Genomic DNA, 16,382 nt, shown 5'->3' on the forward strand with positions numbered 1-16,382 from the left:
TGAACTTTAAAATTTTGGAATACTTTGACAAAGCTGTGAGTCACAAGGTTTGACAGTCAGAAATTTGACAGTGTTCTGGGAATAGAGGATACTGGCAGTGCATGAACTGCCATTGATGACCGGTGTGACAGCCTCTCTTGGTGATGTGTCTTGTTCGCTGAATTTGAGAGAGACCATACCATTTCTGTACAATAGACTGCAACTGAATTTAAATCGGTGTCCTGTCAACCCGAGAGAGGAGTAGTATAATATTGTCTTGGTCACTGTTGACTGAGGGAAGGTGGCACTCCATACTGTAAGATTCTAATCTTAACTGACCGATTCACGAGTAACATCATCATAAAAGTGGCTCTGCATCGACGTGCAAGTGGAAATCCTTGCGTGGCACACATGGGGAAAATATATTGATGTTGGGAAAGCAGACTTTTGCGTCCTATACTGACGACAAAGGCAGCCTTCTACACTGCATATTGACGGACAGGCGTTTCAATAGAGTAAAAAACGTTTTCCTTCCCATGAAGCGTCCCTGGCAGGGGGCACAGATTGACGTTTGGAAGCTCTCTTCACTGAATTACACTGGATTGCTATTTATGACCCCTTACAGTATGTGGTTCTCCTCACTGATGGCCAGTGGACGGGCTTTAAATAGCAATTACACGTTATGTGTAAAACGATAGGAGCGCCAGCCCATGACTTACCGTACCCCAACCTCTGCCTTTCCTTTATGTGACGCAGTGCACACGACATCAGGAAATGCGGCGGCAGGCGAAACATGTGGTTCAATATGTGCCGATGTGCCTGCTGTGTCAGCATCGGACACAAAAGTCCACTTTCCCAACGTCAATATGCCATGGATGTGCTGTGCGTGGGCAGTGTTACGAAGCGGAATTCTAAGTGTGGATGTAAGTTCTATAATCCCTTCAGTAAAGAGAAGTTGAACCATCTCTGATGTTGTGCAGATCTGGGATCCTTTCTTCATCTGTTGATGTGAATTTCTGCAGATAAAAATTGGCATCCTTTGTCAGTATCCTTCTCATGTAGCTTGATAAACATTATGACTCCATAAAACACCTGCTGTGTTTCCATCATTGGTCACAGATCAATTATAAAACCTTTGGTCACAGCTTTGTTCGCCTGTCACCACACCAGCCTTTTACTCACTTCAGTTTTGATTGTCAGTGTTAAACCGCAGTCACAATCGTTCCCTTCTGTTTGTCTTGATGTCCCTGCCTGCAGTCAGTGTGGTTGTTTTTGTGTCCCTGACATTGGCAGGAAGCTCCAGGCTTTATTCATGTAAGTCACTGATGTGTGCAACCCTGGAAAGAGAGGGAGAGAGTCCATATCCCTTTTGGGAGTCGCTGACCCTCTCATCGAAAGGCTGCTCTACTTCTCAAGTGCTACTGTGACCTCTCTGTCGACATTGACCTAGAAATATGCTAGCTGATGTTGGTTTTGTGACTTTGTGTATATCTCATGTCGTGTGGGTCCGTCGCACACTCTCCTGTGGACCATCAGTATATATACATAGCAACACAACACCTACCAAAACAAGGAAGCTCAAGGTGAGGCTGCTGCTTCTTTATTAAAAATGTGTTTATACTATATATAAAAGAACATCTCCACGCCAGTTTGTGTGTCAGTGACATAAGTTGTGACACAGAATTTGAATGTATGTGTAATGCACAAAAAAAGTCTGTTTTGTGTATTACAAAACTGACTTTTCTTTTATTCATCAGGTGAAAATAGCCGCTGTGCTAAGCGCAGACATGAATAGCCTACATGGGCAGCGCTGAGGTCACAGCCCGACCTTTGATCAGCACATCCCCATAGAAATACAACAACTCTTAACATAATTGGCCAGGCCTGGTCTGGTGGATGTCGAAACGTATTTAAACTGAAATCTTTCTCATTCAATAAATCAAGTGTTATTTTTTCGCCACCAGCAGGTGCCGACTGTTTTTACACAACTGTGCACCCTCTGGCATCTGTATTTACTTCAGGAAGTCTGGTCTCATCCAAATATGAGTGTTCTGCATCCAGCTCTTCAGAACTCCATCCTCCAGCAGCTTGAATCTTCCTTCTTCTCCCATGGGTTCTGCGTAAACCTTCCCTTTTGGCTGATCCGGTCTTTATTTATTCCTCCGTCCATCCCTCACTCCACTGGGGCCAGATGAGTCTCTCTGCTTCTTTCGCTTATTGTCTTCCCACACACTTCTATCCACTTCTCTCGGCACTCATCTATTCTCAAGCGTCTCCATTACTCTTTATCTCTATTTATGCTTCGGCAGATCTTTGATGAGTCACCATGCTGGTGGGTGTTGGACTGTCCAGCACACACACACACACACACACACATAAGTCACGCAAATACTGAACAGTCTCACCATCATTTTAGTACATATAATGGCTTCCTGAAGGTACATTTTAGTCACATATGGTGATCAGCATTCAAACCCGCTGTTTTTTTTATAGTTACAGATTGACAGACTGGTTTATAATTTTCAATATTTTACAGCAGTGGCAACCTGGAACATCAGTATGAAATGCTTAAATTCATCCATCTCTGTTCAAGGAGAGCTTGTGTCTGTCTCTGTTACTTGGGGTGAAAGATGAAGGACACCCTGGACCACCACAGGATGCACATGGACACCCCCTTTCTGAAGCAACGCAAGTGAGATCAAAGCCTCTCGACTCATTTTTTCCTAAAGGAGCGGCTCTACTCTGAGTCACGGACAAAGGGCCAAGTTGTGAAACAAAGTTGAGGTATTTGGGGCTTCATTGAGTCGCTCTGCATAAGATTTTGTCGGATGTTCTTGGCTACACACACAGATCCTGACATGCATTCTTGTGTGTGTCCCTGCTGTGGATGTGACTGATGGACTCGCGCAGAATCTTTCTGCTGTGTCTCACCCACAGGGAGTCCAAGAAGAGGAAATAGCAGCTATTACTCACGAAGCCCTTTTTTTTTTTTCAACAAGTGGAGTGACGAACCGATCCATGTTTCCAAACGCCTACACACTGAGACTGGTTGCTCTTTTCATCAGCAGGAAACAATGGCAGCGTAGGGCTGCCTGTTTGCTCATTCCATTCGGAGCCAAAGGCCAGATGGGCACAGAGAGGGGCACGCGACACTGGAGGACAAGCTGAGTATGGCACTGTTGTGCATGCAAAGCAGGTGCTGCACACGCCAGTGCACAAGTGACTCAAAAACACCAGTTTGTGTCTTGTCTTCTAGAAAATGATGCACTGTGGTGTAAAGCAACACTAGCATCTGTATTCTTTTCACGGCTTAGCAGGCTGCAAATAAATTGCCAAACCACCTCAACCATCTCCTCTATCCTGAGAAGGACAATTTCTGCCTATTTATTAACTTTGTTTAAATAATTTAAATTATATTTATGAATATTAAGGCATAACAGCAGCGGTCACACCGTTCACCTACTGGTTGTTTCATAAACAGCGCTGAGATTTCCTCATCTTTCAGGATGGAAAGAGTAAAATATGGATGATGTCCTCCAGATGACCCTCCACACAATGGCAGAATGAGGCGAGAGGGACGGCATCAAAGCTGTGCGTGTCCGTTCTCGATGTGTGCACACCGCGGACCTTCACTGCTTTGTTTGATCAGACAAACATAATGTTAACTGTGACTGTTAGACAGGCCCTAATAGTCATTTATTGTGAAACCCAACCTATTGCTGACTGATGCTGATGTCCAGAACAAATCCTACTCCAATGTCACAAGAAAACACTACTGATACTTCTTTGGTATTGATGAAGAAATGAAATTGAAAACTAAAGAAAATTTGAAACACTAGTTTTAAAACCTACCAATGGTTTCCAACTACAGTACCACTACAGTGTCTACACTACAATATGTAATTAATTTAGTTTATTGAAAGTCACAGCACCGCACGTCACCCCAAGGTGTATGACAACCTTTCTTAGCTTTTCAGGAGGGGATCTGGCTTGGGAATCACATTTCAGCTGCCTGTAACTGAAGTCTTGTCCCATGGGTCACGACCCTGACTTGTAACAGTAGTACACTTCAAGAATGGCTGCATTTGTGAATGTGACTGTGGCAGTGCAAGGAGAGGGATATTCAGATGCGAAGAGATTGACTTGAGAGGTTCCAAGTATGTCGATTTTTGTGGGGGGGGAATCATGGGGCTGTAAGCTTTGTGTGCAGCATGCCTGAATAAACAAGTGTTTCCATCCCCACAGGGTGTTGTTAATCCATCTGTTGTTTCAGAATCTTCTGGGTGCTGAGCCCTGAGATCACACCCTGGAGATTTTGTCACATCTCCCCTGTGTCACCCAACCATGATCTGCTGAGCAGGAAATGATTTAATGACACGTAGCAAAACGATAAAACTAAAAGTGAACACACTTGCAGGGAAATCCTGGAAAATGTTCTCTCTTGAAACTTTACTTCCTGCTGAGAACCAGGATCTTAGAGTCAGGCAGCTGATTCTGATTAATTTTGCCAACAGGAATCAAGTCTTGCTGGTCTTCATTTTACATGGTACTTAACTTATGCACAGCAATGTCTACCGTTTTCCCCTAATGTGAGCCGAACAACACCAACTGTATCATCTACCACTACATTCTGGTCATGAAGTTGGGACACGGATTACAGTCTAAGTGGGATAAATCCTAATGTATGTACATGTATGTATCATCTCTGAAGCTACCCATGACTCAAATTTCGGGTACAGGGAGGTGTAAATACCCTCAGAATAACATGGTTGGATTAAACATCGAAGAAGAAAGAAAGTTATTTTAAACTCACATTTCTGAAGTGATTCACTTTGAATGTCCAACGTCTGGCCAAGGGTCCCACAAGCCTAAACCTTTACCACAGCCTTTGTCCACCAGAGAATGTAAAATACATAAAGTTGCAATTTAAATTGAACTTACTTCATATTATATCACTTTAAACAAACCTTTTCTTCCTGTCCATCTTCAGAGAAGAATGATCCTTGTTGGTCAAAACCTGTTCAAGATGAGCACACATTTTTTTGATGGCTGAATTGGAAAACTCCCTTTATGTTCCGTGTCATGTCCTTTGAAGTTAACAAACGTATGCTGTATGAAAACATGTTTTAGTTTTGTCGCAGTTCCCTGGCTGAATTTCTGTCAAATATGTCCCTAATTATGACCCATTAACAGTCAGAGGACATTTATATCATTATTCTGGCTTTCATTCTTGCAGTCTGTTTTTCCGAGCATCATGTGTTCTTCCCACTCGTTCGCCTGCGATGCTCCTCTTCAGCACTTTTCCTCTTTGTGATGTGATCTGTTATGAATGCGTGGGCTTCTTTAATGGGCAAAACTGTTTAAATATGCCCAAGGCCAAGAGGATGTTGTTTGTTTTGAGAGTGGGGGAGTTTTTGGCCATATAAAAACCAGCTGCAAGTTTTTAGGGGCGCTTCTGTTAATGAGCTAGACGCTCAAATGCATTTATTTTGCTTATAGTGTTGCTCACATCATTATTTTAACTGCTCATAGGTGCACCATGGGCCTGCATCAGGAAATATATTTATGATCTTGTGCTCTCGGCCTTTTATTTTTAGTTTTGCCCAACTGCTTTTTTCCTCTCTTCATGTACGCCACTGAGTCTTGGCCATCCACAGCCAGGAGCTCAGCATAAAGCAGGTGGCCATAAGAGGCTGTATTCTTGCTGTAATATCCAACTAACAAACCCATCAAGTACAATACAGTATGCATAGACTTGTGAGTCGGGGTAATGTTTTCCTCCTCCGCTCACAAAGGCACAATATCATTCTGACAAATGACCATGGAGTCCCAGAATTGATGTATTTCCACCAGCAACAGGCCGATGCATTACTTTCATGTTTTATGTATAGTGTTTATATTATAGAGAGCCCACTCACTGCTTTAAACCGTCAAAATTATTCAGCCAGAAGAGCTGCAGTGGACTTAATTCCACCAAGAGCTTTAGCCATGGAGCACAGAGAAAGAGGAGAAGAGAAGCCGTCAGGAAAAACTGATGATGATGCACCCGAGTCCTCAGGAAAATGATTCCTTATTAACCTTGTTTTTTTTTTTTTTCTTAAGGTCTGACGGGGTGAGATCTCCATGAAGGTCACAGTGACGCCTGTATGAGGAAAACTCTACCATAAATTGTGTTATTGAAATTCACATTGAAGTCAAGAAAATCATATCCTCTCAAGCGATCTACTGATCCAACAAGGCCTCTGGCTCAGGCTTGTTCTCCCTGACAATCAACAAGGTGCCCGAGGAAAAGTGTGTTTCTTCTGGTACTTGTTATTGTCAGAGGTGTTCAAAGTCAAATTTAAATAAATGAGCCTGAGCACCAATGACAAGAAGACGCAGATCAAGGAAGAAGGCTGCGGAAATGTGCGGAAAAAGGAAGGTACTCGGCAAGAGCATCAGCCAGCATCACAAGATCACAAGCAAGCTTTAGTGGATGAATGTATTAACATGTCCTGGACACGGCTCTGGTATACACATGCATATGCGATATGAAATGATCGTACGTCATCTACAAAGTTAGGCGCTAAATAACAGTTAAACTGAATTCAATTTCGGCGTGTGCTGCTCTGAGCGACAACCAGAAGCGTGCATCAATGATGTCACTAGACAATGCACCCATTAGGTGCAGGCAGACAAGCTCTTCAGCTTGAGCACCAGAGAATCGATGCTGAACCATTGCTGCGTGTTCTAATCGTGCCAGTGAGCACGTGAGCCTGTTCTGTGGTGCGTCATAAGAAATGGTGAACCTACTTAAAGAGCAAAGGGACATGTGGCAACCATCCGCATCATAGGTACTCTACAGCGATCATTTCGCTGCTGTGTAGGAACCTTTCGGCCTGAAAGTTCACCACAAACTGGTCCTGAAACTGTCTGCAATACCCACGGTTTTCAAACAGCGATGCATCACAATGGAGGAGAGAGAAATGGCATTGTCAAAACTCGCATTGTATATTTTGTGTTTATCCTTCTTGAGTCAGTACAACACCCAGTTCAATTTGATTTTTATTCTGCTTGTTTGATTCAGATTTTTCACAAAAAATAACCATCCTCACCTGCTGACACATGTATGAACCCAAATCTAAATACATATAATCACATGATGCATTGGTCTATAGTTATCAGCGCCACCGAAAACTATTTCTTTGGACTGAGGGAGGAAAAGCTTGAGGATGACTTGCAATGTCGAGGTGCGCACCAAAAGGTATGTTGACCCAGGCTTTGCTTAGGGTGAAGGAAATTCAATTTAGCAAAGAAACAGCTGCTCCCAACATCCGCAATTATTTTCGAGACAAACGTTATTGTGACATAAAAATACAGAAAACTCTATGAGTGTGACAGCAGAAATGATTTTTTTTATTTTGGTTGACTTGTATAAACATTTATTGCATGATGTTATTATTTATTATTGTAATGTGATGCATTACTTGTAATGTGATGTATTATTTATTTTTTATTGAAAATTAAACAGCCTTCCACTCGGTTAACAAAAGGTGGCCAAAAAAGTGGTTCCAGCCAGAACCATCACTGCCTCTATACATTTCAACTGCGCCGCTGTAGGTATCTTTTAAAAGCGAAATTCTGTTTTCCTGCCTCCGCCCCGTCCGTGAACGCAACACCAGCCCGCTCGAGCATGGGCGAGACAGAGAAAGAGAGAGAGAGAGAGAGAGAGAAGCTCACACCGACGCACGCGAGCGGTTCGGTCCCCCGTACACAAACGCCAGCGCGCGCACTCACATGAGCCCCCAACACGAGCTCCACCAGCGCGAGCTGCCGGTGCTACCTCCGCCGCCTCACCGACACTCAGCGTCGGAGTCGAGCACCTGCTGTCACCTCACCGCCACAGACGGGAACCAGGACTTGGTTTTGAAAGCGCTCGATAATTCCAAAGCAGCGAGGGAAGGTGAGTGAATGCCGCTCAGCCCAGCTCCTGCTGCTGGAGGAGGACGGAAGAGACGCTGTTTGGAGCCAAAAGCTTCAGCACTCGAACCACACATCAGTGAGAACGTCTTCAAGGTGGATGGAGGACCACTCAAGTTGTAGCCCAGGGTGAGTTCAGCACTGTCTGCGTCCCAGTATCGGTAAGGCGGAGTCCCACTCTTATAATGATCCAAATGTGTCTTGGTCGAGAGCAGAGGGTGGCTTTGATCGATCTCTGCAGCCACCAGTGTGCGCGGCTCGGTGTGACACATCTCCCGTATTTGCTCAACCTCCTGCACCTCAGCTTCTGTAGAGCACTGTCAGATCTCCGAGCTGCTGCTCTCTGAAGTGGATGATCGCCTTGCTCGATAAGACTGAGCACCGCTTGCGATTTTAAACCCCTCAGGTTCGGGTACAGATATGCGTGGCTCTTCAGGTTCGACACTTGTGCTGGTTTCATGAAAAGTGACTTGAAGTTTCACCCTTTCTAGAGGTGATGTTTTTTTTTTTCTTCTGAGCACCGGATCGGACCTTTATCTGCAAGATACATTGGTTCATTGGGGAAGGCTGTGGTTCCTACTTCTACTACCACTCAGTTGAAGGTTTGAAAACATTCCATTTGAAAACACAGGCACTCTCTTTTTTTCAAATTTCATTGCAAAAAAATGAAGGTTTCATCTGCAAGCTTCATGTTTATTTATTGTGGGAGAGTGTTCACTCTTTGTGTGTTGACATTTTGCAGCACAAATATTTGGTATTGCTTTAAGTTAAGTTTCAACTATTAAACGAGGTGAACCTTGATGAACTACGAATGTTCATATAGTCTGAGGAGCGTCAGGTTGCTGTGACTGAGACGGTGTGGGAGGACGATGTGCGCATTTCCTCTGGCAGTGAGTGTCTGTGCATCCGCATAGAAATTCTCATTAGAGGATGTGACCTAGACAATCCTTATCGTCTCCGTTGGGTAAATCGTCTACTTCTTCTAATCTTTCATGCTATAATATTGTCGTATCGCAAATATTCTCGAAGTCCTGCATTGTCATCAACTTATTGGGACTAGGCTTTGAGAAGGGATTGATATTCTGGACCATAATTGGCTGAAATATTATTATGGAAACGATGGAAATGATCTATTATATATGTCAGTCCTATCAGTGTCTTCAACAACAAAGATGAGGACACACATATTGCCAAGCCGGTGCATTCGAGAACGTTGTCATGTTCATTACATCACAGACTGTTCTGTCAGGTTTATTTTCGGGTTAAATTGCGGGGGTGTCTGACGGTGAATGAGAACGAGACAGAGTCCTCTCAGAGTCTTCTGAGCAGCGACAAGGGTGATTCAAGATTCCACAAGCTATTGCTCAATTCAATTCAAATTTATTTAGCGGAGGACATAGTCAAGATGTCTGCCTTAACTTTGTGTCATGTGGAAGACTTTGTTGTTGGATTGATGTGTGTAAAATGTTCTGCCTCTAAGACACTTTTTCATAGCAGCAGCCGACACACATACACTACTATCCTGAAATAAATGTTGCCATTAATGCATCACTTTTGTCGTGGCTTTGTGCTAGGATCCCCCACTTAGTTGGGGTGCGTGTCATTTCCCAGCTAACTATGTAACAAGGGTGACATGCGGGTCTTGCAGGTGGCCCGTTGGGTGTAAGGTGCACATTTACATTGTTGTTCCTCTAGTGGACTATTTACTGTCTCCAGTTAACCTTGAATGGATGCTTTTGGATGATGCCTCAGGTTGTTTGGAGACACTGTTTATCACCCGACAGCAGGGGAAACAAGTCACCTCCTAATTTCACAGATTCATGTCCTGTATGAGACATCTGCCATGTCTCATCAAACCCTACCCCGTGTGTTTCTTATGCTTTCATATCGAACACATATAGCTGTCATCCATGAGCAGTTCTGGGTTTGGCGTATTTATAGGGCAATAAAGCGAAATGAAAAAGTGCCCTGGTTGCCAGCTCGGAAAGGACGGTGCCTTCAGCAAGTGACTGTTAAATACCTGCACGACTTGAATTCCATTTGTCAAGGATGAGTCCAGCTGCAGTGTTCGTGGGTCTGTGTGTCTCTCCCACCCACTGACAACTGTAATGCCATTACTTTAGAGCTCAGAGAGCATCTGGACTGGGCACTGCTTTATTTTGCCGACATGATTGTTTCAAGTCTTCCGTTGACAGTGGAGATGAGCTGACCCTGGCTGCTCTCCATCTCATTCCTCCCACACTTCCTGTGTGACCTGTCTGACACCGTCTGAATGGACGCTTTAATGAGTAATACAGTTTGGATTCAAAATGAAGTGAGAGTAAGTAAAGTAAGAGTGTGACACCAGAGATAGGCAGATCATGCTTCTTCGTGTTTGAAAGTAGAGATATTCGTGATCAATTATTGTCAAAATGTTGAGAAAATAATTCTTAATTTTTGGCACCAGTACCATTATTTCTTCTAGTTGAACATTTTTGCCCTACAGCTTTGACGTTTCTAAATAATACTGTATCATATGATTAAAAATATATTGAGGAAGATGAGAAAATTGTGCCTTCAAGACGTTGTCATAGACAGTGAAGGCAGCACTTCGTGGTGAAGTCTTGATTCACTGTATTGTTATTAAAGCAAGCTAACTTCTTCTAGCAGAAGGTTCCTGGTCAGGATCCAGTTTTCTCTGTTCATTCTGGCTTCCTCTCACAGTTCAAAATCACGCACAGGTTAATTGGCGACTCTCTTTGTGAGTGGTTAGCTTATTTGTTCCATCCATGTAGCTGACCCAGTGAAGGGACTCAGCAGAGCATGCATAAATCTGATACATACATTGTGATAATATTCAATTCTGCAGACCCATATTAAGAATTCCCAGGTTTAGAGCGACCTTTGTTTGTGGGCCAATATGGTGTTGATTTCCTTTCTTATCTTTACAGTCAGCTTTACTCAAGGTGAAAGTCAAACAGGGCTCATTAATCTATAGATGACATTCGTCGTGGTCCACCTAGAGTGTCCTCCACCTCTGACTTGATGCAGCTGCTGTTGGATCTAGCCCGTCTTCCTGTGGTGTGGGGAACAACCCATCAACACGGATGGACCATTCAGTGCTTACCCGGAATGTGTCTTAATCCCTGTCTTTTCACGTTACATATGAAGACAGTAGGATTTTTTCTGCACAAGGATCAATGTATTAGAAAAGTATTCCAAAATTCATGTCACTGTTGCTCTCCTTGCTGGCATGGCATTGAAATGTATTCCATTTCCAGAAAGAAAACAGATTAGCCTGCCTCAAACTACTGTGGCAAACCGTCCAACATTAAACTGATGGGCTATTAAAGTAGAATATAATCCTGTGTTCAGGTAAATTGTGTTTCTTCAAAAAGAACAAATGCAATTGCCGAGTCAAAAGAAATGCTGATCCTATTGGCACTGCTCCTCATCAATCTGCCAACAGCTTCTTGTTTCACTTGATCCACTTAACAGAAACACGGAAATGTTGTCAATATTTTGAAGAAAAAAGAATGTCCCATCCACATTCTAGAATAAAACAGAGTCAATGCCGAAATGATTCATTTTCTTTCCACTTTATGCTACTTAAGTGTCATTTATGAGAAGTTTTTGAATGATTGTTGGCACTGCTGTTCGCTGCCGGGCGTTTGTTAAGCTTTTTAAAAGCTGCAGGATCAAAGCCAACTCAGCGTGTCAGCCCCACACTTAGTCTCATTGATTCGTTCTCTGCTGTTGCTTTATGGATTTTAATTTTTCAAATATTTGTTCATAATTCATAGCTACATTTAATGCACTGCTGATTTGGACAAAACCTTTTTTTAGTTGGTCAATTGCTGTGAAGCTTTCCCAAGTTGGGCAGGGAGCTGCGGACATGGTTCTGAGATGAGGTGGTGTCTCTTTAAACGTTGCATATTTCATGTTTGTTGTGATGTCCAAGACGTTACATAAGTGCTAAAACAGAACCTGGGGAATCTCATGAGTGAAAGTAGGCAAGCATCAGCGCGCACAGAAGTGGGAATGAAACACTGCAGCTAGTGATTCCACCTCAGGCGTCTCTACTACATTTGGCAAACCTGTACATTATGCTGAATTGTTCTTTGTGAGTGAGCTGAATTTTATCAAGATGAACACATAAGACCCGGCGCTGCATTTATATTTAGTCTGTCGCTGCACAGCTCTGCAGCTGAGGCTGAGCTGGGGCTGATATTGAGGGTGGGGGGGGGGCTGTAGGGCGACCGTTCCTTCATGCAGATAAGGTACTGTGACTGTGGGCTCCTGAGACATTCTGGGGTGCTGGTGTCCGTGCCCTTTTCAGTAGAAGCTTACAGATGTCTTAAGAAGGAAGAGGTTTTCTTCACAAGTCTTTACTCTGACTGCAATTCTTCTGGTTCTTTTCTAATCAAATTATTTTTACTATAAGACCATCGTTGGCTGTCTAGTTTTCTACTAGTTTTCATGCCGCAGAGCGGATCTTGCTTTCTCACACATTTGCGTTCTAGCTTCTTCTACACCCAGCGAATGTGCTCTCATCTGTTAAAGACACCATTGCGACAGCACAGTGTATTATTATTCAAATAAGAATAATTTGATGTTTGGAACCTTATTAAATAAATGTGCTGGTTACTCAGTTCTGAGTGTACGATGGGTTGCTGACGGATCACTCCGCAGTAGATCAGGGAAATGATTTAATGTTTTTTTCAGTCGCAACATACTCACAAAAACCTTTCTTCACCTTTGATCACAGATTATTGATGCGCTGTTAAGACAGCTTTCAGTGCTGTGAGTGTTGAGATCATAACAATGGATAAGGCTGAACTGACAGACTTCAATCATGTGTTCATCCAGAAGACTGCGTCTGAAAGCGATCTGGACAGACCTGCCACTGGATCTAGTGAAAGCCACCCTGGATCAGCGTCTCAGTATCTAAATGTCAATGTCATATTGTTTTAAAAATATGTTGAAAACCTCAATCCAGTCTCTCACCACACTGCTTTATTTTGATGTCGGCCATCATGAGTAGTGCGGATGGGAAAGTGGTTCTATTAGCAAAACTGCTCCTCGCTAAAAAGGGTTAATTTGGTTCCTGCTGAGCGAACATGTGCTAGAACTTTAAAAGTATCAACGTACTGTTTGAAAATGCAGATACAAGCATTTCCCTAAACAAATTTGTTCTTTATACCTACAGCATCAGACTCTCTGTTTTCATGAGGTTTTCTAAAGTAAAGCTCTCTGGTGAAAAGTGAAACTTGGCAAGAAAATGTACAATATTTATATTCATACGTATCATATTCATATACCAGTTGAAATAAGCCCTGTGAGAAATTCATACGTCAGTTGGTGGAAATAAATTCATGGAGGAGTCATCCAGAAACACATCTGGTTAACTAGATGTAAACTGTTGTTAGGAACCCGAATCGACAATCCATCTTCACTGGCGTGGCATAATATATTAATGTTAGGAAAGTGGACTTTGCCGTCCTATATCCACACCAAGGCAGTAGTTCAGACAGGAGGGGGGCGTGCCAGGTGCATTGCGCGCTCTCTAAAGCTCTCTTCACTGACATGCCTTTTGCGGCCCTCCTCATTACTGATGGAATGGCGTCGGCATAGGACGCGAAAGTCCACTTTCCCAACGTTAATATATTAAGCCATGGGCGAGAGAATGTGTTGGAATCCCACTTGTTTCAATGCCCAACCCCATTTACGTTCCATGGCTGCTCTCTATTGTATCATATTCTTGTTGCTGGAATTTCCATTATTAATGAGCTGACATGAGAGGAGGGTTAAGATGGATGACACACTGGATGGGAAGCTATTTTAAAAGTGCAATTGTTGTCAGAATCTGTCATCTAACACGTGGTGTTTGTTTTCTGTTTTATCTAGCTAAAAAAAAGGCCATAGATAATAATTATGATTTAGTTAGTTTAGAAATGAACATGTCATCAAGCCGGTTGGTCTGGGATGAGATAATAATGCGAACAGGACAAATGTGACAGTGCTTTATTAGACTTGAGGCACTTGTGTAAGACAGACATGGTCTTGGCAGCATCAAAAATGCGTCCCTCAGAAGCAGGCTGCCAAGGGCCTTGTCTGATGCCGTCAGGCACAGCAAACCAGTGTTGGACCTTGATCCAGAGCTCTAATGTATCTGACGCTGACACGAAGACGGCGTCCGTCCAAGCATGTTTCTCCACATCTAGTTGCTACTTGACTCCACAGTGAGTGAGCCAGTGTTGTTGTATGGAGTGACGAACAATTTGAACTTGTGTGAAGAGCCAGTTTGTCTTGGTGGTGCACAATAGCCAGATGTGAACATTGGGGACATATCCACGCTCTGATCCGATGCTTGCTGGATCTACAGGGTTTATGACACAATGAGAGCATATCTCTCTCTCTCTCTTTGTTCTGTTCTTGTTGTATCAGTAGTAACAGAAGAGATACACAAACTGAGGTACATGCGAGTGTTATGTAGAGTTCTGCATTCTGTGTCAAAACAGAATAGAATAGCAGTGTCCTATTCGTTTACTCCGTCATTTGTCCTGAAATTCAGATAGATTTGGCCCCTGGCCGTTGACGCGTGATCTGCTGTAGTGTTTGTTTAGTTTACCTTCCATCTACAGACGGGTGGAGTGCATTTATTGGCTCATTGCCTGTGGGACCTTCAGGTTGGAATTGGTAGAAGGAAAAGCAAACACATGATTTTTAATACAACATAGTCTCCTTGGTGCCACTCATACCAGATACAAAGCAGCGCCCTCCAGTGGGCCAGGTCGCCTTAGACGTCGCTGCACTGCTGTGTTGAAGTTTCTATTCTTGCCCTGACCGCAGTTGCTGCGACTCAACACTTTGGAGAGTCCTTCAGTGACACAGTTGTTCAGTGGCCTTAATAACAGCAATCATGTGATGAACTACGGGCAGCAGAGGGGTAAAGAGGACATGTAGACGACAGAATATTAAGTGCGGTATAGTGTCATTTCTCTGTCAAGTGAATGAACAGACATTATGAGCACGGAAAATCATGTTACGGTGCATTAACTTTTGTCAAGTTTTCATGTTGCTCCTCCACGCTGTAGGGCCTTTGCTTTCACTAAAGACTCTAATACAAGTGAAATGACCAACCAGTCCGAGAAGATTATTGGTTATGTGATGTTGATTTGCCATTAAAATGGTAGGAAATTGAATTGTAGAGCTTTCATGCGGCTTAACATGACAGGCTTAATGCATCACTGTGATGTTTCCTGCTGGTGTTTAAGTATTACCGAAATTGTAGCATAAAAACATGAGTAAGCGATTGCTTGGTCAAGAACATTTATATTAGTCATGAAGGCCATTCATGTTGGGTGGCTGTGACTTTTCTCAGATGATGATCGGATTACTGGAGCCTGAAAACATAGGCAAACAGTGATCCAGGTTACACTGTTGTGGTGCTGCAGCACCACAGGAAGAAAAGCCTGTTTCAATTCCTGCTAGAGGCAACCCTGAGCTGCGTTCTTTCTGTGTGACTTTCATATGTTCCCCCATGTTCATTTAACTGAAGATACTTGGATGAGATTTGGCAATAAATGCTGTGTTTATAGAACAAACTACATAACACAGCGAGCAAGTTAGATTAAAACCATTGGCTCCTATGACTTCAAAGGAAGAAGCTGTAGCGTTGCATTGTGTAATGAAATTTGTGGTATACATGGTGAGAGGAATTTCTTACCATTAATAATAGAAGAAACTTTTAATTCAACGATGACCCATATGTGCATTCAGTATAACACACCTGTCATGATCATGGAAGAAGCTTTTGGTGGCTCTCTTCTTTCAGGCTCTATTCCTGAATTCAAAACATGAGCGGCCCTCAACACAAAGCTGGTAGTTTGATCTGACTTGGAGGTGCATTGGGATTTTCCCAATTCTTCAGAAGCAATTTCATTTCATTCAAATGAGGACTAGAGTCCAGTTCAAAGAAAACAAGCTTTTAATTATTTATAACTTCCTTCCCATTCACTGGACGTTTCCCTTAAAAAAGTGTCTTTTCAGTGGACCTTTAAATCCCATAACCTTTAAATCCAAGAAATAACTTCTGTTATTGTCCACTGAACCGATGGGTCCCAAAGATATGATTCCTTCCTGCATGCCGGAGTATCATTTCTCTCAGCTCAGTTATGAAGCACAAGTGCAGCAGCTGAGCCAGGCAGACATGACACACTGAAGACCCAAACACTCAGTGAAACCAGCTGTGACTCAGGTTGCACACATCTTTCTCACCCTCCAAGCACACGCCTCATGCTTGAGCCCCCTCTTTAATCAGCTCTCTTCAATTATGTAATTACCAGCAAGATTAGATCAACACATTACATGTTTCCCTCTCAGCGCTTCTCAAGAGGTGATGTAACACACACAGTCCCTGCATTTTTGTGTGTCAGTCAAGCTCTGGTTGAAGCTGGTCGATT

General features: G+C 43.1%; 1 protein-coding gene across 1 annotated transcript in view; it reads left to right on the top strand.

Moving 5' to 3' along the window:
* Positions 1–7,692: 7,692 nt before the first annotated feature.
* lingo3a (leucine rich repeat and Ig domain containing 3a) overlaps positions 7,693–16,382 on the top strand; it is a 35,024-nt gene continuing 26,334 nt past the window's right edge. The window contains exon 1 of the mRNA XM_053873134.1: positions 7,693–8,067. The gene's annotated coding sequence lies outside the window, so the exon portion shown is untranslated. The remainder of the gene's footprint in view (positions 8,068–16,382) is intronic.

Source organism: Synchiropus splendidus, chromosome 1, assembly GCF_027744825.2.
Source record: "Synchiropus splendidus isolate RoL2022-P1 chromosome 1, RoL_Sspl_1.0, whole genome shotgun sequence".
In the NCBI taxonomy this organism is placed as follows: domain Eukaryota; kingdom Metazoa; phylum Chordata; class Actinopteri; order Syngnathiformes; family Callionymidae; genus Synchiropus; species Synchiropus splendidus.